The 26,002-nt window shown below is 49.7% G+C and overlaps 1 long non-coding RNA gene and 1 pseudogene across 1 annotated transcript in view; one reads left to right on the forward strand and one right to left on the reverse strand.

Annotated features, from left to right (window-relative positions):
* Positions 1–1,221: 1,221 nt before the first annotated feature.
* On the forward strand, positions 1,222–14,533 carry LOC144166633 (uncharacterized; annotated as a pseudogene).
* Positions 14,534–20,560: 6,027 nt separating this feature from the next.
* Positions 20,561–26,002, reverse strand: part of LOC144166591 (uncharacterized) — a 32,769-nt gene continuing 27,327 nt past the window's right edge. Inside the window, exon 3 of the long non-coding RNA XR_013321712.1 lies at positions 20,561–20,753. This is a non-coding gene — a long non-coding RNA (uncharacterized LOC144166591). The remainder of the gene's footprint in view (positions 20,754–26,002) is intronic.

The following is a 26,002-nucleotide window of genomic DNA, read 5'->3' on the forward strand; positions in this document are numbered from 1 at the left end:
TCCGACGGACATGGTACTGGCCAGGAGGTCGAACGCAGATCCCCCGAAAGCATCATATGCCGTTTACGTACGGCGCTTGCGCGAGCATTTGGCGGAAGCCATCAAGGAGACGACCCGCAGCCGCGATAAGGCCAGGGTCGACCAAAAGGCGGCCTACGACCGAGCTCATCGATACATGGCGTACCAAGTGGGCGACACTGTCTTGAAACGTAACCAAGCGCTGAGCGATGCTAGCGCGGGGTTCGCGGCCGGTCTCGCACCCAGGTGGGTCAGACCATTCGCAGTCGCTGAGAAGATCTCGCGGCTGAACTACAAGCTGAAAGAGCCCATTTCTAGTCGGATCAGCGGCCACATTAACGTGGGCGAGCCGAAGCAGTACTGTCGGAGGGAAGAAACTGCTGACATCCCACTTCGGACTCGCGAGGTCGCGAGCTCGAGGGAGGTGCGAAAGGAAGGTTCCGGACACACCGCTACAACACCCGCAATCAGCGAGTTCGCTGACCGGGTTGGCCACCGCCTCTTTAGGGTGCAAGCCCGCACGCCCACGGTACCAACGACCCTCCATCCACGACGCCACCACGCCAGCACTGCTGCGAGCCAGCCGGGCCAGCCGCCACCGTGGGACAACGAGAGCCCAGCTGCTTACTCCAAAGTAGCACCCCGCCGCCCGTACACCGAGTGAGCTGCGCGGCGGGACGGCTCCCGCGGTCAGCTGGTCGCGCCCCTCCTCCACGTTGGCGGAGGCGCCCGCCAGAGGTGCGCCTAGCGAAAGCCATCGTTGGCGCTAGCCACCTGGGATGCAGCACTACGAACGCGGCCTCCAGCCCGGGTCCAGTAGTCTGGGGTCATCCCGGCTCACCCGTAAGCAGCGCAAGAGGCCAGCTAGGCGGGAAGCAAACGCACCGTCGGCGCGGGGTGAACCAGTGCATGAAGTGCCCGCCTGGGAGCAGCCTGTAGCCTGGGGGGTCCTGGACCCACGGTGGGGCTGCGCTTGGGCTCTGCCGTTTTTCGGCTGAAACCACGGGCAACTTCACTTTAACCCGTCAAGACCGACATCTATCGTTTTGGCCACTCACAGGCAACACGTGGATACCAGTATCATCCAGGTGGGCCGATTTTTAACAGCTTTACGGCCGAGTATCGCCGTACCACATTGGCGACGCTGTTAAGCCATACGGCGACGCCGACGCAGGCTGCGTGGCACCGGCTTTTCGAGGCAACATGGCAACCCCTACAATAAACAAGCGTGAATATGACCCACATGCCAGTGTGCGTGGGACGCGGTTCTGAATTCCGAGACGCCAAATTCTGCTTTTCCACATGGATTTCAGAGCCAAGAACTCAACGACACGGTAGCATGCCGCTCGCAAGCCAACGCCAAGAAGGCAGTGTCGGACGCCACCCCGGCGTTAGGCACGCCGGTAGACAAGCCGCAGCCTCCCGCCTCGCGTGCCGCTGAACGCAAAAGCAAGCTTATCACCAAATGGAAACCTCAGCCCTTCCCGAAACCGAATCCCGACGACTATGTAATAGTCGTAAAGCCATGTGAGTGCATCTCGCGGCATGAAGCTTTCTCAGAAAACTGGTACGGAACCGCGTTCAAAGCTTACGTCAGGCCCGAGCAATCTGAGACTTTGACAGTTCTTTCCTCAACAGAGCAAAATCTGATCGTCATTCATACCCCGGACCCCGACACGGGGGACAAGGATATCGGGGACTTCGCGGTAACCATCGAGCGCAGGCAGGTCCTGCTCCACGCGTACCTGCGACAAGATGGCGGCAATGTTTGCCACGGAGTCATCGTGGTCCGCAACACAGATACGACGGAGACGCTCCGAGAGAGTGTTCGTTGGAGATCTGGCAGTATCATTGATGTGCGTAAATTTGGAACATCGAACAAGGCGCGTGGGACCTTCGCTAGATGAAGCCGTGCTTTGCTCACTACGACACAATGTTGGTCCCCGTCCAACCTTACTACCACACGATCCCAGCCTGCGGCTAGTGCGGTGTCGTCGGCCATCGGATGGACGCTTGTCCCAACCCAAAACCGAATACGTGTGGCCTGTGTGGACAGCAGGTGCAGCTTGTGGAGGAGGGAATGCGGGCCCCTCATGATTGTGTACCAGTGGGTTCTGTGTGTTGCGGAGCGCACGCCACCAACTCCCGAGCATCTACGGCCAAGTATCGTATTTCCAAACGGCCGCCCAGAACGCCAGAAAATCCAGAAGGATGGCCAAGAAACGTCACCAGCTTCACCCTCACGCTGAACCCGGTGAGCGACCGTGCCGGGACAATGTCAAGACAGACAAGCAAGCTCCCCCTAACGGAGTAGTCGGGAAGCAGCCGATGGTGCAGTCCTGCAGTGGTGGGAGCCAGGCCTGGGCCAACGCCGTCAAAAAAGGAAAGCAGGTGAGCGGTACGAGCAGGGCAGCCTCCGTGTCCCCCACCCTAATCTCCCGTCGTCGGTGCGCAGAGCCGAGCAAAATATTTTGAGCAACCTGCAGGCACAAATTGAAACGTTGCAAAAAATAGTAGCAGCAGCCGAGGCAAAACAGACCCAATCAGTCTTCCCTTCTCCGCCCCCCGTAGTAGAGACAATGGAGAGTGCGACTGGCGCGAAGGACGCGCCAGCCACTCTTGAGGCTCGTATGAGTGCCCTTGAGGCCCGTATGGACAGTGTGATAACTAGAGACCAGAAATTTAGGCAAATTGCCTTTTTTTATTCAGTCCGTATCAAGCCTATTTAACATATAATCGCAAACTAAGGGAAGGGGAGCATCTTAAGCACTAGTTTATTGTGCCTATAGTGCCTATTTTGACTATATGAGCTTTTTGTGCCTGTTTTGACTATATGAAATTTTTGGAGCCTACAAATGCCTTTTTTGTGTTGTCTATACTGCTTTCGGATATTTCGAGTCGGTGTTCTGCAGGCACTGTTCTCGCTTCAGTATCCCGCAACGGGGCGTTTGTTTCACGCCGTTTGCGAGAGAAATCCGCCCGTCGTGCCAAACATGCCTAGAAGCCCAAGCCGCTACCACCTCGAACTCGCAACCCCGGCCGAGCCGCCAGAAATTCGTGCGGACCGACACCGCAGCGAAGCTCACAGACATCACCCCGGTGCGCGCAAACTCTTTCGTTCTGTCTTTCTGACGTGCTGTGCCCACGGACGAACAGGGAAAACTTCTGCCCACGTGTCATATCGATTGCTAACGGAATAAAAAGACAGCAAACAAAAAATTAACGCGGCACAGCCGCGTACATGCCGCTCAAGCTCAAAGACGTCTTCTGCGGGAAACCACGGGCAGACCTGAGACACCAAAGTTTTAAGGTGATGCCATGAACACGTGCCTTGCCAGCCGCCGATCACACGTACACCGCCGGCTGGCACGATGCAGTACGCATAGCACGAAGAAGGAACGAGAACCGGAGCTTTGTAATGGGGATGTCAGCACTTTAGAAGTAGTCTAGTCGTGACATCCGTCATCTGCCGGGGCTGGGTAATCTTTAAGGGCATCTGGGAACCTCACAATAAGGGAATTACTTCCAAAAAATCTTGCGTGCTGTCGAATGTTGATAATCGGTATATAGCGCATAATTAGTGAATGGTGTTATCCCTGCAGCTTCACAAGTCATCCGCTTCTGCAGAAAAGAATAGCTCAGTAATTTCTACAGAAGTATTGCACTTCCCTGTAATATCCATGGCATTCATCTGTGTTGTGAAGAGCTGAGGAGCTCGTTCTGCTCCATTAACGAATCCTTCTAACCTAAGCCAGTCTTGGCCAGAACGTGTACCTCGTAAATCAGACGGAATGGAGAAAAGTCCGGCTAGGGCCCCTCGCAGCCTCCGTGCGCCCAAGTGAACCCGCGTTCGAGAGCCACGCGGAATCTTTCATCGAAGCGCAGTTGTGCCTTCAGGCAGCAGTTACCGATTTTGCCTCTTCAACCAGAGCCCGTCGTTACACCTTAAACAACTCGGCTAATGGCAGAAAACTATACCATAAACACTCCGGTTTTATTAACAACTTTTCAATGGACAAATGTGTCGCAGCCCAAAGTTTTTCCCCACGCTGCACTTCAACGTGACAGGGCACATTCGTGTGCTTATTTCGCATTCTCTGAAAAAAGCATTTCAGCACCTGAGAGATTTGGCTAAGAATACTGAGTTCATCTGGGAGGACCAGGACAGATCCGCCCCCATCCCCAAAGGACCAGTTGATTAAACCTGCCTGCCATGAAATTTCTGCATTCCTTGAACTCTCAGCCGTCCAGCCGGTCCTAACGGCTCTCGAACGGCAGCGCCAAAAAGAAAGCTGCGGGCCGACGATCTCCCTTCCGGGACACGGGTGTCCACCCCCGCGGTGAGTAGCGATAGTGTTGCTTACTAGAATGCGACCAGGATCGACGAGTGGCTACGTATCGCCGCCGTAACCTTCGCTCGTCGCTGTAACCTTCGGTGCTCCCCGTCCAAATCGGAATTCGTGCACATACGGCCCTCACCAAAGTGCACCACCGAAATAACCTGTCTCTTCACAGCGGACCCATACCCGAACGCGATGAGATCAAAGTACTGGAGCCCTTCATTTGGAAACATCGCATAGCGGACCCAACATTAGCCAAATTGCATAAGGTGGGGGACTAGGTGGGCCGGATGATCCACCGGGTTTCGAAAGCGTGGGGGTATACCATGCAAAGATGTCTTGCGGCTGGCGCATGCATTCGCAACCAGCCGAGTCCTGTACCTAGCTGCATACCTTCACCTACGCAAGTTTGACAAGAATATACTCGATGTCATACTCCGAAAACTCTACAAGCGAGCTCTCCAACTTCCGGTCCACACCTCTAGCCAGCGTCTTCAAGACCTGGGAAAGGTAAACACATTCAAAGAGCTGCGTGAGGCGCACTTGATGGATCAATACACTAGACTCTCTAATACGCCGTCGAGTTGCCGCCTCCTTTCCCGACTACCCATCCACCACTCAATACAGACGGAAAAGCGCGAACAAATTCCTGAAGCCTGGAGATTCGCCCTGCATGTCCGTCCTCTTCCGGCGAACATGACACGAGAAGACCGCTGTGGCTGGCGCGTCATGCGGACAAAATCATTGGCTCGTCATAAAAACAGAGTCTCTTACGTAGACGCCTCCTGCCCGCACCACGGTGGTGGTGGTGGTGGCACCAAGGGGGTTGGTACACAGCCGAGGTCGTCCACCAAAACACCGAAGTGAACGGACTCACTTTCCGTGCACACAACATTACACACGTGGAGGAGATTGCCATCGTGCTAGCCGCGGGAGATGGCGACTCGCGGGTCATTATCGGCGACTCAAGGGGTGCCTGCCGCAATATTGAACAGGGGTGCATTCCATACTTTGCTTGCAAAATTCTGCGAAACAGTAACTACCTGGGTGCCCCCGCGAATCGAACGATTATCTGGGCTCCGGCTTACACGGGCACGCGCGCTCATTCTCTGGGCATCACCCTCATCCGCTATCGATCCGGACCAAGAACCCAATCCCGCTTACACCTTTAAGTAGATCGCACAGTTTTATCCATCCGGCCATTCCGTCTATCCCAAGCCCTGTATGGGCCTCACGAAGGCGGAGGAGCGCATCCTCCTTCGTCTTTATACTTGTGCTCGGCATTCTTAAAACACTTCAACCCGGCTTGCACGGGGAAGTGCCCGCACTGTGAGGAAGATTCCTCTGATATGTTCTACGTAGTGCGGGCGTGCCAAAAATCCCCAAACCTACCCCTCTACCTACCCCTTTCCGGGAGGACTGGGAGGCAGCCCTGCTGGGCTGCTCTGACCTCATGGACCAACGGGCCCTGGTCGGGCAGGCCCGGGCCGCGGCCGACGCCATTGGGCTTTTGTAAGGGGGCGCCCAGGTAGTGTTTGTACGGGGCGGCCCCTTAAGGACCACCCCCCCCCCCCTCTCTGTAAAAACTTCTGTAAATAAATGTTTTTCAGTCAGTCAGTCAGTCAGTAAGCCTGGGCCCTGTCCTCAATCGGCCCTGCCTACTTCACCGGCGGAGCCTGCGGACCTCCGGCCGGCGGACAGTGCCCGCCGCCAGCCTTTTGTGCAGACTGACGAACTCGAGTCACCGGCGGATTGCGGCGAATTACGTGGTGGCAGTGCGGTGCAACGTGGACTGTGGCGCAGTTGCTCATGGTCTGAATTGGGCTTTCTTTGACCTGCTCGAAAAGTGCGCCAGGCAGCGAAACAAACGGTGAGATCATCGTTGGCCGGGGTCTCTCGATGTCGAGGGGCTTCGGTCTAAAGGAGGAGGGATGTGGGAATTACGGAGGTCCGCCATCTTCCCTATCTCTCTCGGCTCGCCGCCGAGGCCAGAGGGGGAAGGTTCCTCTCTCTCCGTGCGGCCGCGCGTTTCCCAGCTGCGGGAAGATGACGGCGGGGGGCGCTCCCGACTCGCTGACGGGACCGGTTTTGCACGGAAGCTCCGGCCGGGCTGGTTCGGAGCCCGCCCGGATCCGACGACGGAGGAAGGCCTTTTTGGATACCAGCCATCATCGGCAGCGGCCATAGGTACATGTTGCTCCTCTTTGGCAGTCCTTTATCCACCCTCGCGCCTGTTTCTGCCGTACTGACCGAGGTGGTCTTGGCGGTGGTAGAGCGACGCGCCCGACATTCCTTATTGCAGTGCAATAAACGTCGGGGTTGGCGATTGCCGTGTCTTGTGCGTTCCTTGCTGCTCGCTGCCGCTACACCAAATTGGCGGTTCGTGGCAGCATTCAGTGGAGGTAGCCTTGCGGACGAGTCTCGAGGGTCGAGCTAGGTCGCCATAAGAACCCTGGTCCCCACAAATGTTTGCCCTAATCGTGGCAACACTTGCTCGAAACGAAAAAGAGATGTCATTGCGTACGCCCCTACGCCCCTCCAAAGTGATGGAGGGAAGTACGCAATGGGGGAAAGTTCACCGCATCCCCGAAGAAGAAGCAAACCGGCTGCAATTGGGGACCTAAACCTTGGTGACGGTCGTAAAGGTTGCGCACAGCTTCGCTACCTCCAAGTCTTATGCGTTAGTGTAAGCATCCTTCATTTTTTTAGTTTCTTACCAAGCGAACGAGAAACGATTTTATGTGGTCTTTTTAGGAGACATAGAATCCACTCTCTTCATTACCACTATTTCTAACTAAGACATTGCTTTCAACGTGTGCAGCACAGTAACACCACGCATTTAATTTGTATATCTCAGTCTCTCGAAAGAAAAACGCTTAAGTAACGAATACAGCATCAATGTGGGTACGTTTTTGGAGCAAATAAAATGTAGACAGCAAAAGGACATTCCGGCTTCAGAAGATATTTTACCCGCCAGGAATGCATTGTCGCTCTAATGCAGAAACGTTTGTGGTACGATGGTGATTCCGTTGTTCCCGCCGCAAATGAAAGCGCTCACGATAAATAATTGCAGATGAAATGAAGTTCCATTTTACCGTTACAAACATTTTAAACGCTAATTGCAAAAATCTTTGAAGATTATTTTTCGCAAGAACGTGTGAATTTTCACCTAACGAAACGTGACATTTCTTAAAATCGGTTCGGAGTTACAAGAGTAACAAGATGCACCAATATGCCAACTTCAGAGCTTCCCTTCATCGGCATTTTTACATAGAAGAAAAACAGTGTTTAATTTCAAAAGGCGTAATCTTTGTTTTAGGAAGGCGGGATTTACCATTGGGATGACATGAGGGCCAAAATGAACCAAACGTTCTCCCTAGAATGAACTCCTGTATTCAAGTAATACAAAGCTACCGATTACTGTTTTTTAAATCAAATTTACAGAACCGACAATCGATAAAATGCCCTGACTAGGCTGTTTATCTCACCCCACTCCGCCCCCCCCCCCCCAAGAAAAGTGCTCAGCACTTGCTTTTACACTCAGTGTCTCCGAATAAAAAATGAAGGAAGCTCACACTAACACGTAAGACCTCAAGGTAGCGAAGCTGCAACCAACCTTCACGACCTTCACGAAGATTTATGTCCACGATTGCAGCCGATTCGCTTCTTCGCGTCCGCAACGACCTATACATCATCACTGTTGCTGTAACTCTGAGCTTCTTTTATTCTTTTTTTTTTTGAGGTGCTAATCATTGGACATAACTTTACCTGGGCATACGCTATGACGTGTTTCTCTGGTTCCGAGCAAGTGCCACGATTACGGCGAGCGCTGGAGTTTCTTTTTTTGCCAATCCTGGCTACCTTCCCTAAGTGAGTCTGCTTGGCTTGACAAACATGCACCGGCGACGCAGGGAAGTCAGCGCGAAGGACGCATGAATGAATGCTAGGCCTTTTTTTGGCTTTCTGAACTGCCGCGAGGCCTGCACTTACATGCGCGCGCTCGGTATTTTTTGGTATTGTAAGCTATGACTAAGGCAGACATTAGCAGCCGTATGTGGACATTCTCCTCAGTGGCTATGTGCCAGATGCTATGTGCAACCAGCCTCGCTCGCCGCGCATATCGTCGTCCACGCTATCATCATCGGGATGTTCTGGAATCTCTGCGCTCGACCTGAGCTCGCTAGCCTGTCGCTCTCTGCGGGATCTGGTGCCCGACGACTCCTGGCCTGTGCCTCACAAGTGGTGGAGGTAAAGCGGTCTGATCCTTCGTACCTCGACCCCCGACTTACCCCTGGAGCTCCGTTCAGGTCGTCCCTTACCACAAGAGGCCATTCCGATGACATCTGAACCAGCCAGCGCGGCGGGTTCAGCCGTTCCACCGTGCTTCGTAACCAGCCGCGAGTGGGACCCTCCCTCCTTCACTGGGCTTCCCGGCGATGATGTCGAGGATTGGCTGGATGAATACAACCGAATCAGCTCCTTCAATCAGTGGGACGATGCCTTCAAGCTCCGTAACGTCTCCCTTTCCCTCAGAAAAGTAGCGAGGACGTGGTTCTACAACCACGAGCGAGACTTCACTGACTGGCAGCGATTTACTTCTGAGTTGCGCCTATTCTTCGGAACGTCGTCTACGCGTACGGAAGCCGCCAAAAAGAAATTGGACGAGGGCATACAAAGACCTGGTGAGTCGTACACATCCTACATTGAGGACGTTCTCGCATTATGCCACCGTGCCAACAAAGATATGACGGAGGACAGCCGAGTGCGCCATGTCCTGAAAGGGATTTTTCCCTTCGCATTCAACGCGCTGGTCGCACAGAACCCCACTAGCGTTAACCAGGTCGTAACGATGTGTCAGCCCCTCGACGACCTGCAGTCCCTCCGTGTGCAGCCAACACAGTGGGACTCCCGCGCTTCCATGGACGAAGCGGACTTGCGCTCCATAATAAGATCAATTATCCGCGAGGAACTGGGAGTGCAGACACCGCTCGGTTTTTCAGAATCACGACGCGAGACATCTCCTCCGGATCTGCGCGAGATGATCAAACAAGAGTTGGCCTACCTTATGCCGTCCTCCCCATCAGCAACAGATATTCATCCCGGCTCAACTCAAGCCGCATTGGCTTCGCTTCCTTACGCTTCCAATTCCACGATTTCGACACCTCTCTCCGACTCGGTATGTTCGCCTTTGGCACCTGTGTCTACCCCTGTCTCTCGACCGCCTTTGCTCACCCGGTCTGACCATGTGCATCCTCACCCAGTGCCACCTGCTGGTCCCGTTCAGTTTCTGCCAGGTCCTCCTCAGTTCGCGTATGGCTACCCTGCTTGGCGTCCGTCCCGCCCAACCTGTTTCTATTGTGGCATCCGGGGGCATATCTCTCGTTTCTGCCGAAGACGCCAACAAGATGAAAGGCTCGCGTACTCCCCCGTTCCACAAAGCAGGAGTCAACCGTCTTACGACTATTATTCTCAAAGGTTCCCGTACGCACAACGTTCGCCGTCACCCGCAGACTACCAGGATCAGCACCGCAGCTCCCGCCCGCCGAGACGATCTTCCCCAACGCCCTTCCGCCGCCGCTCTACCTCGCCGCTTCGTCCTGCCTCCCAGAACACGGAAAACTAAAGGCGGCAGTTTCTGGGGGCGAAACTGCGTCACTTCGGAATTCTGGAAGTCCTCCTCATCGACCATCGAACACGTTATCAGTTTTAGTTGAAGGAATTAGTGTTGAAGCTCTTGTGGACACTGGGGCGAGCATTTCGATAATTAACGAAAGTTTATGTTCTCTACTGCGAAAAGTAAAAACTCCATATTCTGGACCGGCTCTACGAGGTGCGAACTACGCTGCTATTCAACCATCTGGACTATGTACAGCTCGTGTTTTTATCGACGGCATTCGACACCACATTCAGTTCGCAGTACTGGCATCATGCGTTCACCAAATGATATTAGGCTGGGATTTTCTTAAATCGGCGTCTGCTGTGATTTCTTGTGGTGAACCGATGATTCATATCAATGATACAGACTTGGCCAGTGTTTCGGATACTGCAGACTTGCGATTGGTGGCGTCCTGCTACTTAACTCTTCCCCCTGCTCAAGAAACTATACTCTCGGTTAATTCGGACAAAATTCTCGACGGTGATGTACTCATTGCTCCGACAGGAAAACTCCCCCTTCATGGCGTAGTCATATCCCCCTGCCTCGTCCGTTTTTCTGCGGGAACTGCTCTTCTGGCCGCAGCGAATACTACAGCCGAAGCGGTTTTCTTGCCCCGAGGGACCACCGTTGCTTGTGCTCCGCGCGACGATGCAGTGAATGTCGTCTCATTGGGATCTGTCACGTCGGACGATCATTCGGTGAGCACTAAGCCTTCATCCTTTCCCATTAGTGCAACAATAAGTTCGGATCTTGACCCAGAGCAACAGGAAATGCTATTGGCCCTTCTGGGGAAACACGAAATTTTATTTGATTCTTCTTCTACCATCTTACGGCAGACCTCCGCAGCCACCCACCGAATCGACACAGATGGCTCGTGTATCATTCGACGTCGCCCGTATCGCGTCTCACTGAAGGAGCGTCAAATAATTCAGGAACATGTCGACGACATGCTGAAGAAAAACATAGTTCGCCATTCAACCAGCTCCTGGTCATCGCCCGTTGTTCTAGTCCAGAAGAAGGACGGATCTGTACGATTTTGTGTGGATTACCGGGCGCTTAACAACATAACTCGGAAAGATGTCTATCCGATGCCTAGAATTGATGCTTTGGACGCCTTGCAAGGGGTCGAATACTTCTCCAGTCTGGATTTGAGATCGGGATACTGGCAAATTCCCATGCACGAGCAAGACAAAGAAAAAACAGCTTTCAGCACGCCCTACGGTCTTTCCGAATTTAACGTAATGCCGTTCGGGTTGTGTAACGCTCCGGCCACATTTGAACGCATGATCGATACGGTTTTACGCGGCTTAAAGTGGAAGACGTGCCTATGTTACCTTGACGACATAGTCGTATTTTCTTGTACTTTTCCCGAACATCTCCGTCGGCTTAACGAAGTGTTAACTTGCCTTTCAAACGCCGGCCTGACCCTTAACACAAAGAAATGCCACTTTGCAAGCAAGTCAATCAAGGTATTAGGTCACCTGGTGAGCAAAGAGGGAATCCGGCCCGACCCTGACAAAATCAATGCCGTACTAAATTTTTCTCGCCCAAACCATCAAAAAGAACTTCGCAGCTTCTTAGGATTGGCCTCCTACTTCCGCCGCTTCATTCGAAACTTTGCTTCAATCGCTTCCCCTCTACATAAACTGCTGTCTTCTGACACCGTTTCTATGGTCCGACGACTGCGAAGCTGCCTTTCAGAAACTGAAGTGTGCCCTAATCTCTGATCCCGTACTCGGCCATTTTGATGAAACAGCGCCCACTATACTACACACCGACGCCAGCGGACTCGGCATTGGGGCTGTTCTGTTACAGCGCAGGACATCTTCTGTTGAGCAGGTAATTGCCTACGCCAGCCGGACATTGACACCTGCTGAGAAAAATTACACAATAACAGAGCAGGAGTGCCTCGCTGTAGTTTGGGCAGTTCAAAAGTTTCGTCCATATCTGTACGGGCGTCACTTCACTGTGGTCACGGACTATCACGCCCTTTGTTGGATATCTTCCCTAAAGAACTTGACCGGGCGGCTAGGCCGTTGGGTACTCCGCTTACAAGAGTACAGCTTCACCGTCGTCTACAACACTGGCAAAAAGCACGGGGATGCAGACGCTCTGTCACGCTGCCCGTTATCCCCCGCCCACGATGACATTCAAGCGCTTTCTGAATCAACGACACCCTTACGGATCGCCGCTGTGGACACTTGCACGGAACCACTTTCTGAATTGGCCTCTCAGCAAAGGTCCGACACTTACTGTCGCAACCTCATTGACCTGTTAGACGGTTCCGCTCAACCACGCAATAGTCGTTCACGCCGCCAGCTCCGCCAATTTCGACTCAGTAATGGAACCCTTTACCGGTACAACTACCACCCAACAGGCGACAGATGGGTGCCCATCATTCCCCGTGCCCTCCAACGCAAAATTTTAGAGACATTTCACGACGACGCTACCGCGGGCCACCTTGCCTTCCACAAAACGTATGACCGTATCAAGAGCCGCTTCTTCTGGCCCGGCCCATCCACCTCTGTTGCCAAACACGTTGCATCGTGCGTATTGTGTCAGCTCCACAAACGTCCAACTTCGGGACCTGCAGGCAAACTGCAACCCTTGCCGTGCCCCTCCTCTCCTTTCGAAGTCGTTGTCATCGATCTCTACGGTCCTCTTCCCGTCACTTCGGCTGGACATCGGTGGGTCATTACCGCAGTGGACCACTTGACACGATACGCAGAAACAGCTCCTATTCGCACGGGCTGCGCTTTAGAGGTGGCTGAATTCTTTTTGAAGACGATATTTCTGCGACATGGACCGCCCAGAGTGCTTCTTAGTGACCGAGGCCGGGTATTTCTTTCGGCCGTGCTTGCAGAAGTTCTTCGCGCCACCAAAACTGTACATAGAACCACGTCCAGCTACCACCCTCAAACTAATGGTTTGACCGAACGTTTTCATCGCACGCTCTCGGATATGAATTCCTGTTACATTCAGCCCGACCATAAAAACTGGGACGTCATTCTCCCCTTCGTCACCTACGCCTATAATACAGCGGTTCAACGAACCACGGGATTTTCGCCATTTTTCCTTGTGCATGGGCGCCCACCTTCAACTGTTCTCGATAATTCTTTCTTGACTGGACCTGTGGCCTCTGCAGCCAACAGTATCGATGACTTTATTTCTCGCCTGTCTTACAGCCGCAATATCGCTCGTCTCAGGACGACAGCCTCACAGGAAGATCGCAAGTCAAACTACGACGCTTCGCACCGCGTCGTCTCGTTTCGAGCCGGCGATCAGGTCTTACTTTCCACTCCGCTCCGGACCCCAAGACTGTGCGAGAAGTTCCTTCCCCGCTTCGTAGGCCCTTACACTATCCAGGAACAGACTTCACCGGTAAATTACCGCATTACGCCCACCTCTACTGTCACCGACCACCGTTGTCGCGGCACTGAAGTTGTACACGTTTCCCGGATGAAGCCTTTCAACTCCTGGAATCCGCCTTAGGCGCCCGAGTCGGCCGCTTCAGCCCCGAGGGAAATGTTGTAAGCTATGACTAAGGCAGACATTAGCAGCCGTATGTGGACATTCTCCTCAGTGGCTATGTGCCAGATGCTATGTGCCACCAGCCTCGCTCGCCGCGCATATCGTCGTCCACGCTATCATCATCGGGATGTTCTGGAATCTCTGCGCTCGACCTGAGCTCGCTAGCCTGTCGCTCTCTGCGGGATTAGTTTAATAAACCGGTGCCCGACGACTCCTGGCCTGTGCCTCACAGTATTTATGACAGCGGACACGAGAAATTACGATTTGCTAAGCAGCTCCGCTGTTAACAAAATGTAACTTGCCCCAGCTTATAAGAAATGTAACACACGAAATGACGGTTCCCATCCGCCTGGATGGCGCACGCGCGTGTTTATGTGTAAGTAGAAATAGCGTAAATGGATGGCGCCACGTCGCTCTCTACGTTTGCATTCTGGGGTATACACAGCGTGGAAATGCATGATGTAGCGAGGAAAGAGGGCCACCGGCGTTGCTTCGAAGCGTCGCTCTGACGGCAGCTGTCTGTCGCGTCTGATCTCTACTAAAACGTGAAAGGGAAGCCGCTCCCTTTTCTCCTTTCCTCTCCCCATGCCGCCTTCCTTTCCCCGGAGCGTCAACCACTGCCGAACTGGCTGGGCTCCACCTGGCTGCAGACTTGCTCCTGGAGCGAGACCGCCTGGAACGAGCCGCAGTCATCCGAATGGACTCGAGGCCAACCCTACTTCAGGTGATGGAAGTAGAAATGCCGATGAGCCGCAGTGGTCACGTCGAGCGCTTCCTGGTGGCCAACCTCACGCCGTCACTTCGCTGCTGCGAGATCACACTTCACTGGCTGCCCTCCAACTGCGGCATCGAGGGCAACGAGGAGGCAGACATCCTGGTCAAGGTAGCCCCTGACCCTTCCACCCCGACAAGCACAGCCATCAGCGCTCTCGATGGAACACGGGCTGTTCTCACCCCCACCATTCTACCCGACCACCCTGACGACTGATTTGCCTTCGGGAACCCGCCGCAGCCACTTCCACACTGCATAGAACGCCGAGAACGGGCCCTCCTCCTGAGGCTCCGTCTTAACTGCTCGAACACCGCCGCCATACTCCACCATAAGGAGCGCACAGACTCTCCTGCTGCAGAAACTGCTCGGAGCCCAAAACCATCAACCACGTCCTCCGCCTCTCCCCGCATCATGCCGCAGCAAGGTCTCTCATGGAAGCGGCATACTGATGCCTGGGCCTACCAACCACCAGCCTCGAGGCGTTGCTCTTCCCGAGGGGCCCTGACCTGACCAGAGTGCGGGCGTTCCGGAGCAACTACTTTTCTTTCTTTCTCTCTATCTCTCGCTCTCTCTTCTCTCTTCTAACTACTTTCAATTCTTTTCTTTCCTTTCTCTAACAACCACTGTTTTCCCGTCTTTACCCCCTCCCGCCTCACCAAGTTGAATGAAGGTGTACCCTTATATGGGCACAATAATATCCTTGGTCGAGCTTTCCGCTTCTTATTTCTGATTAAATCACTTACTACTACTAAGCACTCTTTAACGAGAAGGCGGTATCGGCAGACTGCTTCTGCTTTGGGATTCCTTCTAGTACTTCGTTTCAAGGGCGGTAAGTCCTGCCCCTAGGGCGGTATTTTCCTCCATGGCCTTACTCATACTGTACTGAAGAAATAGTGAACCCGTTCTCAAGTCGGCCGTTTGTCCACAAAATTGGCCGATTAAACGGAGAACTGTTTTTGTAAGACGATTAGCCGTATTTATTGTTTTCTTTTTGTAATTTATTTTATTTGTATTTCTTTTTATTTTTCGCAAAGCCCAGAACAGACAGGTGATACAACGCTGTTTTTTTTAGCCAAAGCTGTATTAAACCACTCAATTTGTAGAGGATGGCAATATTCTTTTTAATTTCGTTGCCTAAGTGTTCAATATGAGGATGCCAAGGTAATTCTTCATGAAACCATATCCCCAAGAACCTGTGTTCTTTGACTTGGCTGATAATATTGTTCCAAAATTCAATATGGATGCCTTGATCTATCTTCTTATTTGTTTGTCAAAAAGTGATATGGGTTGACTTCGATGCGCTTAGGTGTATGTTATTTCCGTGCAACTGATTTGACAACATTTCTAAATATCTGTTTACTTCATACTGGGTTCGCTTACACTCATACTGGAGAAAAACATGTTCGAGCCGTCAGCATACATTGCTATCTGGGATGTACATGGTATGTTTTGAATATGATTCACATATATTAAAAATAACTACGGTCCAAGCTTTGGTATTTTTGGAAAACCCTGTTCTATTTCCAATAACTCAAATGAAACCATTAAATTCAACAAATTGCCACCTATTACTTAAACAGCTTTTATTACGTCAGCCGCTACTCCGCGTATTCCTAATATTCGTAGCTTTCCCAGCGATAGTTCATGATTGATAGAGTGAAACGCTTTTTGTAGGTTCAAGGATAACCCGAGTGTAAATTTTTTTCTGTCTATATTTTTTATTATCCTGTTCTTAATACTAATTAGAGCTTCGTGTGTTGACTTGTTTTTTTTAAGTATTACCTTGTGTGTGTTGAAAACGTTTGTTAGTCTCCTATGTATTACATCATAAAATTTTTTTGAAAACGCAGTTAACACACATTGGCCTGTAATTGGACAACTGGTCACAGCCGCCACCTTTGTGAATAGGCCTACTTAAGCTAATTTTAGTTTTCCCTCCAGCCGATATGGGCCTCGTGCGCTTGTATGGTGGCGCCACTGATGTGCTGTGTTCAGCGCCATCTTGCGGGCAACGGAGGCATAATTTCTGAAGTCCGTGAGCAAACGACGTCCGGAGGATAGTACTCCGCGCAGTACGATTATTAGAAGAGAAAGAAGAAATGACCGCTATTCCGTTGCCATGCGATACAAACAGCCAAACGGTACTTTATTAAATAGAATATGGTTCGCAAAGGCGACAGGAAAGCGATGCATCACACAAAAAACAGTTCTAAACAAGCGCGGGATTGTCTCCGCGCAGCGCGCGGTCACGCTGTCATTTCGCAACGGCTTCCACTGAACACTAGCAGCGCCGCCCAAATAAAAGATAAAAATAAAAAGACGGAAGCCCGCGATGTTACCAAGAGAACGAGAGGAGTGCAGGAGTGTGCGTCTGTGTGTGCGTCGCCTCCCGGAACCGATAATGTATGTGTGAGGGAGGGTGTGATCGCTTCACCAGTGGAAATTTTTTTGTGGGGCCCCCGGCCCCCGAAGAGCATGAAATAACGGCATAACGTCCCAACGACGCCAGTAACGAACGCCTTGGTTGCTGTGGTCGCTTTGGTGGATTTCATTTATTGAGATTAGGTCAGAACGGCTGGGTTAGAACTGCTGGCATAACCAAGCAGTTGGCGGACAGCTTATTGTGAGGAGAAGACCGACTACGCGACTTCATGGTGCTTGCAGAAGCGAATTTCTCCCATGTATACACTCCACTGTGCCTTGTATACACGTCAGGAAGTGATTTGATGTGTTGTGTGTGCGAAATAGCGGCGAAAGGTTTGTGTGTATATTGCGACACCATGGATAAGCGGCTTCAAGAGCCCGAAGATTCAGGTTTGTAGAGGCAGGTATTTGAAAATGCCAACTGCTTGAGTAAACTCTACCTCAAACTGCTGAAACTACGATGAGTTCGTTGGATGGGCTTATGAAAATATCGCAATACTTTTTGAAGTGCTTTCATAGGTTTATAAATGCGTACATAATATGCGAATACTTTTGGACGTACTAGATGCGCGAGACGAGGCTTTCATGAAAGCCTCTGAATGTTTATTTACCTTGTTTATCGCTCGACATAGACACGGGCACAGAAATGGTAGATCGAACAACAGTAGCTTTAATTGTGCACGAATGATTCCTCTCGCATTCAGAGTGCCCTTGATAAAATAAGACCATTTTGAATAGTGGAGATTGTTTCAAAGCTGACAGAGTTGTACTGTACGTGATGATTGTGTGACTACGCTGGCATGACTACATGCCAGCGTGAATAGTTGTGCTGGTGCAAGTTATCTTTGTCAGCAAAAATATTTTGCGCAACAAGCCCCACTTGAACTCGCTTTTCAAACGCAAACTACAAGTTGTACATGTTTGAGATATTTGAGTCCTTTCAATGAAAGTGTAGATGCGAGTCTCCGAATTGTGGCTGGTGTGTGTCCATCTGTTTACGGTTTTGTCGCAGTGTAGCGTGAATATTTACGTTTCTGTTTTCATTTTAGAGCTTCATATTTTGCTGGTATGACTACCTGCAATCCAAGCATGCATATCCGTGGGTTGTTCCATGTATTTTCTTATGCGCGTGCACAGATGCGTGCACACCAAAGGCTATTTGAGGCGCTACAAAAATATGCACTGGATACACGGCATTTTTTTTTTTTTTGCAGCGGTCTTACGCCAAGTAGCGTGCACATACGGAAATGCATTTATGGATCTGTTCTTTTTATTTCTTTTCAGCTACTATGTGCTTCGTGAACGTCGGCGTCGCAGGCAGCTGACCGGTGTACTGTCGTCTGCTTTTATTGGAGAAGAGGCGCTTTCTAAATTATTTCGGCTTGTATTCCCGCACAACTCGTCAGCGTAATATTTCTATTATTATAACAACTGTGAATTTAAATAAAACGTGGTAATTGTTGTATACTTATTTTACGGTTGTTGTTTAAATTAAGCGGCGTAGCCAACTGCTGTATATGTTTATTTTGTTCTTCGGAAAAAATTCCGCCGCCGCTCCCAGGTGGCGCCACATGTTTATTTGAAACTGCAGTGCACGAGGCCCATAGTCAAATTAATAATAAAATCTGAACTTTACTAATTTCAGGGTCGATGCACATGTGTTTAACTGGAAGCGGTGCAATGCCATTTACGCCAGATTGGATTTTGTTTAGTATCCGAATATAAGTTCGCATTTCGCCGCGTTTGTGGGACTTACAAGGTAGAGTTTGGAAGTTGTGACGTTTCCAATACAGTGGCACTTTTTTCTTCAACGATCCCCGCGCTGTGAGCCCCTGCTTTGATAAAATGCCTATTCATTGCGATTGCCATTTCCGCTGATTCTACCCGTCTACCACGCAAGCAAGCAACATGTGACGGACGGCGTGCTATTCTTTCGGCCCGTAATGACGTTCACTGTTTTCCACATCATTTTTGAATGGTTATATGTAAATCCCCGATGAGGCGTTCATAGTATATAAGCTTGGTATTTTTCAGGTCGCTCAGCAGTTTGTTTCCTATATTGTTCGAGTTCGAGAAGCAGGTACGGGTTCCGGGTTCGCACAAAAGAGTAGCGCATTGAGATTTTACTCATAATTCGCTGAAGAAGTTATTGGTTTATCCGGGACTTCAGCACCTTTCGGGAATTTCTTTGTTCTTTAGGTCATTGAAATTCAAGTCGTAGCCCGATAGTATGTCCTTTAAAAATGGGCCATGGGCTTTGTTTGAGTCGTTCTGAGCAAAATTTTCCTTCTAGTCAAAACTTCTTACAAGATTTCCAAAATGCTCCAATCCACAACTGGTTTTACAACTCCGATAAATTCTTTCACAACTATTGCCACTTGCAGTAACTTTCGTGTTGGCAAAACAAAAAACTACTGAATTATCGCTAAGATCAACCGAAAACCCGCCGCGGTGGCTCAGTGGCTAAGGCGTTGCGCTGCTGAGCACGAAGTGGCGGGTTCGGTTCCCGGCCGCGGCGGCCGCTTTTCTGATGGAGGCGAAAAGCAAAAATGCCCATGTGTACGAGATTTCGGCGCACGTTAAAGATCCCCAGGTGGTCAAAATTAATCCGGAACCCTCCACTACGACGCGCCTCATCGCCTGCGTTGCGTCGGCGCGTTAGACCCCACAATCAATCAATCAAGATTAACTGAAAGCACTTAAGCCCAAGTCTCGTCGATGTTGGTATTTGAAAGACAGATATCTAGCAAGATAGCACTCCCAAAATATAGCCTACTCGGTATTACTACAAAGTTTCTGTATGCATGGCATGCCAATATATATTTTCTTTATTTCCAGTGGCCACTTATTCGCTGAACCAATGTGTGCATTGATATACCCCAAAATAATAAAGAGGTATTACTGCTGCCGAACTGGAGAAATCGTTCAAGAAAAATAGTGTTTTTGCCTGTCACCATTTGGAGGTATATAAACCACTGACGCTGTAGTGTCTCCTAAGCGAATTATTAAGCACTCAACATCGTTATTTCTAGTACAAAAGTCCTAAATGACGGTATACACTATTGCTTCTTAAAGGTAAATTGGAACTCCACCCTCAATTTTCGCCTTCCTCAAAAGGTATTTCGATCGGTATCCATTAAAGAATGGAATCGTATCGTTCTTAGTCAAACAACTTTCCGAAGAACACAATATCAAGTTCATCGTTAATTGGTTTGAAGAACACGTTAATCTCACCTAGCTCTTTTGTCATGCTCCCGGCATTGATATTCATCAAAGCTAACTTACTACAACCGCTAAACGCTTTGAAAAAACTGTCGATATCGTAGTAAGATTTACCGCTTTCGATAAGTGTCGTAACGAGAGGAAATTTATCAAGTTGCGTCTAATACTGCAGTCGGTGCTTTTCCAACCAGAGCTGCAAATCCCACTTTCCTAACATCTTTGACGTTTTCGGCTTCTTTCGCTGTGTCCTTTTTTATGGTTGGAAGTTCGTAGCTAGTCACAGCAGTAATAGGCCATACATATATGCACAGATGGAAGCGCGTGTACGGCAGTTCAAAAATTCCCTCCTATGAACCCCGCCCTCCTTTTTCAGGCAGGCTCTAGGAACGCCACCACCACTTATTTTCTTTCGCGTTTTCCTCGCCAACCAGTCCGCCCGGTTTTAGGTAGATTGTTTTAGGGTGGCTAATTGTGCCCCTTCGGGTTGTTTATCCTATCCAACTACCGTGGTGCTCGGAGTTCACACGTTGCCTCCGAGGTCTTCTCTATCGCGTTTTGAGTCAGACAAAACTCAAGAAAACAATGTTTCCTTAAGTATTCAGAATCAACTGAACGTTGCTTTATTTTTGCGAGGGCTCCGAGCTTTAGGAAAAGTTAAATATAAAGAAGTTCTTGCCTATTTCCGCAAGACCGTAAAATTCATTGCTCGATCTCATTTTATGGAACGGAGTTCAGTTCCAAATTCTTGGTTTTCTGTTGCTGCACCGTTTGTTTGACGTCCTCGGGTTCCCTAAAATATGGAAAAGTAATCAAGAAGACAGTTTAGTTATTTTCAGCGCTGATTCGCCAATGAAAAAAACTTTCTGTAGTTCGGTTCCCGGCCGAAGTTCGGAACCTACCAAAGCAGACAACACGTTTATTTCAAATATCAATAATGAGACGTCAGTAACACATGGAAAGCCGTTACGGAAACACAAAAAGTTTCCTTAAATTAGCAAACAGTTATAAAAAGTAGCAAACAAAAAAGGCTCTTATTGAGGCTGTCTAGGTGGGCGCTTTCATTTTCACTTTTATTTGAGCTCAAAAACCACAGAACTAAACAAATTTGTTTGCGTCTGCACCTAATTCATTGCGGTAGTAGGAGTCCTGTTGCGAACTTAGAGCTTCCCCTCATTGTATTTTGTTAATTCTATATGTATATTTGGACGTTCTGCGATGATGTAATTAAAATAAATTTATGATGTATTTGCCCCCTTACCAAAAATTGTTGTAGTACTTCAAGGGTTCTTACGATAGTATTTCTAATATATTAGTAATAATAATACACTTATAAATAATGTTCACTTTCTCCGTAGAAAGTAAAAGGCTGTATGCCCTGAAACCTGCTTCGTAGGTAGCAAGACAGGTGGCCGCGGAATCTCGTATATTGTTAAAAGGGGCAAAATCTCAAGTAACAATTATATCACGTTTTGCTTAGAAAATACCGGTAAGAAAAATGCCTAATTGGATTATGTGGGGTGGACACTTTAGAATGGTTCAGCCTTCAGAAAAGACCCGCCATCATGCCACGAATGTGAGGTGCAAGGTGGCCAAAAAGAAAACGTAGCGCGTACTGCACAAGCAAGTCGAGATGACCAGAGAGGGAGTAGTAGCTGGTGTGAAGGAAGCCGATGCAAAAAGTGATATTGAGCTCGCAGCTCGTGGACCAGTGAACGCAGCTGTTTGCGCAGATGGAGAAATTGTGCACGAAACTAGCAAACATAAATGTTATCTGCCCCAATAAAGCAAATTGTTGGGCTAGTTGGATTTTCATATTTACACGTAAAACTACGCACACGGACAAGACAGCGTAACAGAAGCGGTAAGACGTGTGCAGACTCAAAACTAATAGCCGTTGGTCTGCGCTCGTCCTGTAATTTTCACACTGACCCGTCTGTGTGCGCAGTTTCGCGTCTTAGAAGCCAATGTCAGTCAACTCTAATTACCTTGCAAGATAAAAGAAATGATACTTTATTTGATGAAAAGTATGACAGGTAGTCATGTCGCTGGTCTCCAAATTCAACTAAACAATGACTCCCAACAAACAAAAAGAAGTATGCATAACGGTATTCCCCTTACGAATCTATGGTGCTGGGAGAGTCACAACATTATGTGAGCACTCTCGAATGCAAGTGAAATGTTATAGCCCTAAATAGGGCGAATCGAAGACCGAGACTCCCTGAGTTCGAATAAACAGGTCCTACGGAAAGAAGCACGACTGTATAAATACGTAGCAGCGTAGCGGCGATCCACCATTTGACTGAACATAGGCCTGTAAGCACATGTTGTTTAGAAGGACTTGTTGTTGGGCGAGTTGGTGCATTTTCTCAGAAGGGGGTTAACTGCGCTAAGGAAGACGCTACACAGAGAGAGGTACACAAATACAGGCGTGGTCAAAGCACACCGTGGTCAAAATACCTAGCAGGAGCATCGGAAGCTCTGGGAATGTGTTTGTGCTGAACGCGTATTCAACAGCTGTCAAGAATGGCCTAGATTTCGCAGGTACCATCCCAACGCAATGACTGAGATTGGCTCCCAGATTCTGTCTGTGCTGACATCCTTGGACACCCTTCACATAACTAATGGGTGCTAGATAAGAAGCGCAGCGCCGATGAAGCTGGAAGTACAGTTTGATTTAGCCCACTTCAGAAAAGCGCGCTGTCCTACCTGCACCGTCACGTGCACCTTTAGGGACACCACGCCAAATTTCTCGCTCCTAGCCTGAACCCTAAATGTAACATAAAAAACCGCAGACTGATCTTGCCCCTGGATCATGACCTGCTGCGTATTAATATCAAATGGCTCTGGTTTAAGGAAAGCAAGTGCACGGCAAAAAATTGCGAGTATGGGCATCCTCAGAAAAAATTCGGAACGCTCATCAGAGCACGATTCTTCGGCAGACCAGCCGTACGGTATCTAGGGAAACAAGCAGCTCGCTCTGGGGGACATTAACACAACGATTGTCCCGAAATACTCCATCTATCGACATCCGAAAGTCACACCTCTTGGGTGCCAGATTCTACCGACCAAAAGAAGAGAAATTGCCGCCACACAATAAGTAGAGTGGAAAATTCAGAATACTAGCCTGAAAGCTGGAAATATGCCGCCGATATACTTAAAGAGAGCTGTCTCAGCATTCATGGCGGTGTGCAGGGGACACTTTTCTCCCGCAAGACTTGGCAGTTGCACTACCAGCTCTTAGACGCAGTGGTAAACAAAGGTTCTACAGTTGGACAGGACAGTTGGACAGGACGTCTCAATAAAATCAAAAAATAATGTGAATAAAGATATCTGAAGATAGTGAAGAGTACTAAGCACCCATAGCAGTACAAAGATCTTGGTTAGGACTTCGATCGACTCTGAATTATGAGCAGCCAATTCTGAAAGAAACAGGAGCTGTGCCCCGTCACGCGGTAACAAAGCCAGAAAAGAGTGCCTTTGTCACGTGAACAAAGTTGGAAGAAGCAGTGTGTTGCCCACCTTCTGGAAACAGAAGAAGGACAGGCTCACTGCATATCCGGCAAATCGCCATATATAAATAATACACGGGCTGGCGAATCTCTTTAGCAAAGCGTAATTTTTCATGTCCGCAGTTAAAAATGCCAAGAAATTGCTGAGTGCGCGCACGTGAGCGAGGACCTCGCGGCGACGGTTCAACATCCCGGCCGCACGTTTTTCAGGACACGTATAACTACTTAGGGGATCGGTGAAGACTGCGGCGACCACCCGGCAGTTTAAAAAAACCAAGAAAATGCCGAGTTCTCGAGTGTGCATACCTCGCGGTGACCGCCGAGCGTCCCGGCCACACGTTTGTCAATCCAAGCATACTCACTTTGGGAGAGTGGCCAAGATTAGCAACAGAATACTCCAGCGCTCGCCGTAATCGTGTCAACACTTGCTCGGAACGAGAAAGAACGTCATAGCATACGCCCCCCCCCCCCCTCGTGGTGATGTCCAATGATTATCAGTTTTAAAAATTAAAGGTGCTCACACTTAAAGCAACGATGATGTAGTAAATGTCGTTGCGACAGCGAAAAAGAAGCAAATCTGCAGCAATGGTGGACCTAAACCCTCGTGGTGGTAGTGATGGTTGCGTACAGCTTCACAACCTTCAAGTCTTACGGGTGAGTGTGAGCTTCCTTAATTTTTTTTTGTTCTTGCACCTACCTCACCAAAGCAATTTTAAAAATTCTACATAACATCCAGAGGAAAGCAATCAAATGCGGGACAGTGTGCTCAGCTTTCAGCTGCTCGTAAATCAGCAGGTCGTACTGCATCAATTCGTGGAGGAGTTCAGGAAACAAGCCACGAGCAGTCGCCTAGAGCTGTCTTCGTGCTGTATCACAATACAGCACCTCTCCCATAATAGTGGCCTTGCCAAACGGTCGGGCGTTAACTGGGGTTCGGGAGCGTGTAATTACATGCATGATTTTCTTACCGACCACCGGTCTGCAATCAAAGTGGGGGAAGAGGAATTTATACCGAGAGTTGGAAGTAGGGGGACACCTCGAAGACCCGTCGTTTCGCCTCCCATTTTCAAAAAGCATTTTCGGGGCTGCCCATGGCGCCCAAGGTGGCCTATGCCCGAAGCTACAGCTCTATTCTGTCGACATTTTTCTCCAAACAATGAAACTGGGCTCCGAAGGGCGGAGTAAAGATATATTGCAAGCAGCCCCGCGGACATGTCTATAAACGACGAAGTGGTGCGTATTTTTCATGTCAGCCTTAAAAATCTGACCTACTGGTCATCCGACCTGCGTCACCAAGGAAACTGAGATAAGATGTAAGAGTTCGCCTACTAGCGAATGAAAACATTGTGCCGGGTCCCTTCGTTAGGAACCCGGGTATCGCCGTGCAAGCGGTCAAGGCTGCAGAGACGTCCGCGTGCAAGCTCAATAACACGCAGGAACAGATCCTCCCCATGCTTCGCCGAATGGACAACAGGCGAGGAGTGAAACAGCACAACGCACTGAGGCTAGTCCAATCGTTTGTGGGTCGCGAATAACGTATGTTGCGTCTTACCTCCTGCGGAACGGTTGGGAAAGGCAGAATAAGAATATTATATGCGAAGCAGTTAATGAAGCTTAGGCGTGACCAAGAGTGCGCCGACGAATACGTTCCTCAAGATGGAACTGCGCCATAAAGTAAACGACCTGATGGTGGACCCCTTATCGAGGAAGAAACAGGGTGTGTCAGCCTGAGACCTGCAGGCGCGATCTGAGAAACGGCTGGAACGTGGCAGAACTGGCTAACAGATGTACGGCAAGATGTACGGCTAGCCGCAGTCAAAACCAAGCTTCCCTCGGGGAACACCAATGTGGCGCACTATAGCGAGAGGCGGGAGAGGCGTAAAGTAAGGGCTCGTGCTCTTAATTCAGAAATAGGGAAACGGGGTGTAGTGCGCGTCGTCTTTAGGGGTGCCTGCAGAAACTAGTGAATGACCAGAACTATTGTGACAACCAGGAGCGCGAGCTTTTCACGAGCGCTTGGGTTGAAGTCAGAACGCTTGCATTCTTATACTAACGCTTGTAGCATTCTTAACGCTTTTAGCCTTTTTAACGCTTATAACGCTTGCATTCTTATAACGCTCGCGTAGCCTTCTCACTCTCTCCTCCCTTCAGCCATGGGTACGAAAACAGCCGACAGCGGTTGTTATACTCATATACAATGCACCCGATGACAAACTGAAAGCCCATTTTTAAGCCAGTAGATAAACAAGTAAACTACACTGGCCCGACAGGCATTATTGATCCTTGGTGCACTTCGTTTTGTGCGACGCAGTAACGTTACTATGCGTTATGGGGAAATTACTCCAGTATAGGCTTGTCATAACATTAAGTGTATATTTAAGTTTTGTCGTATTGCGCGAACACGGTTAGTTGAACCTAATGGAGTTTTGAAGAGCTCTGAATTTTGTTCCTGTTTTGGTGAGGTAACTGCACTCATTCCTAATGTCGTATTCATCCTTATTTATGTACGTATAGCGCTTCCTGTCCATTT

The sequence above is a fragment of the Haemaphysalis longicornis genome, unplaced genomic scaffold, assembly GCF_048455015.1.
Source record: "Haemaphysalis longicornis isolate Haplotype H1 unplaced genomic scaffold, Haemaphysalis longicornis Haplotype H1 scaffold_18, whole genome shotgun sequence".
NCBI lineage: Eukaryota > Metazoa > Arthropoda > Arachnida > Ixodida > Ixodidae > Haemaphysalis > Haemaphysalis longicornis.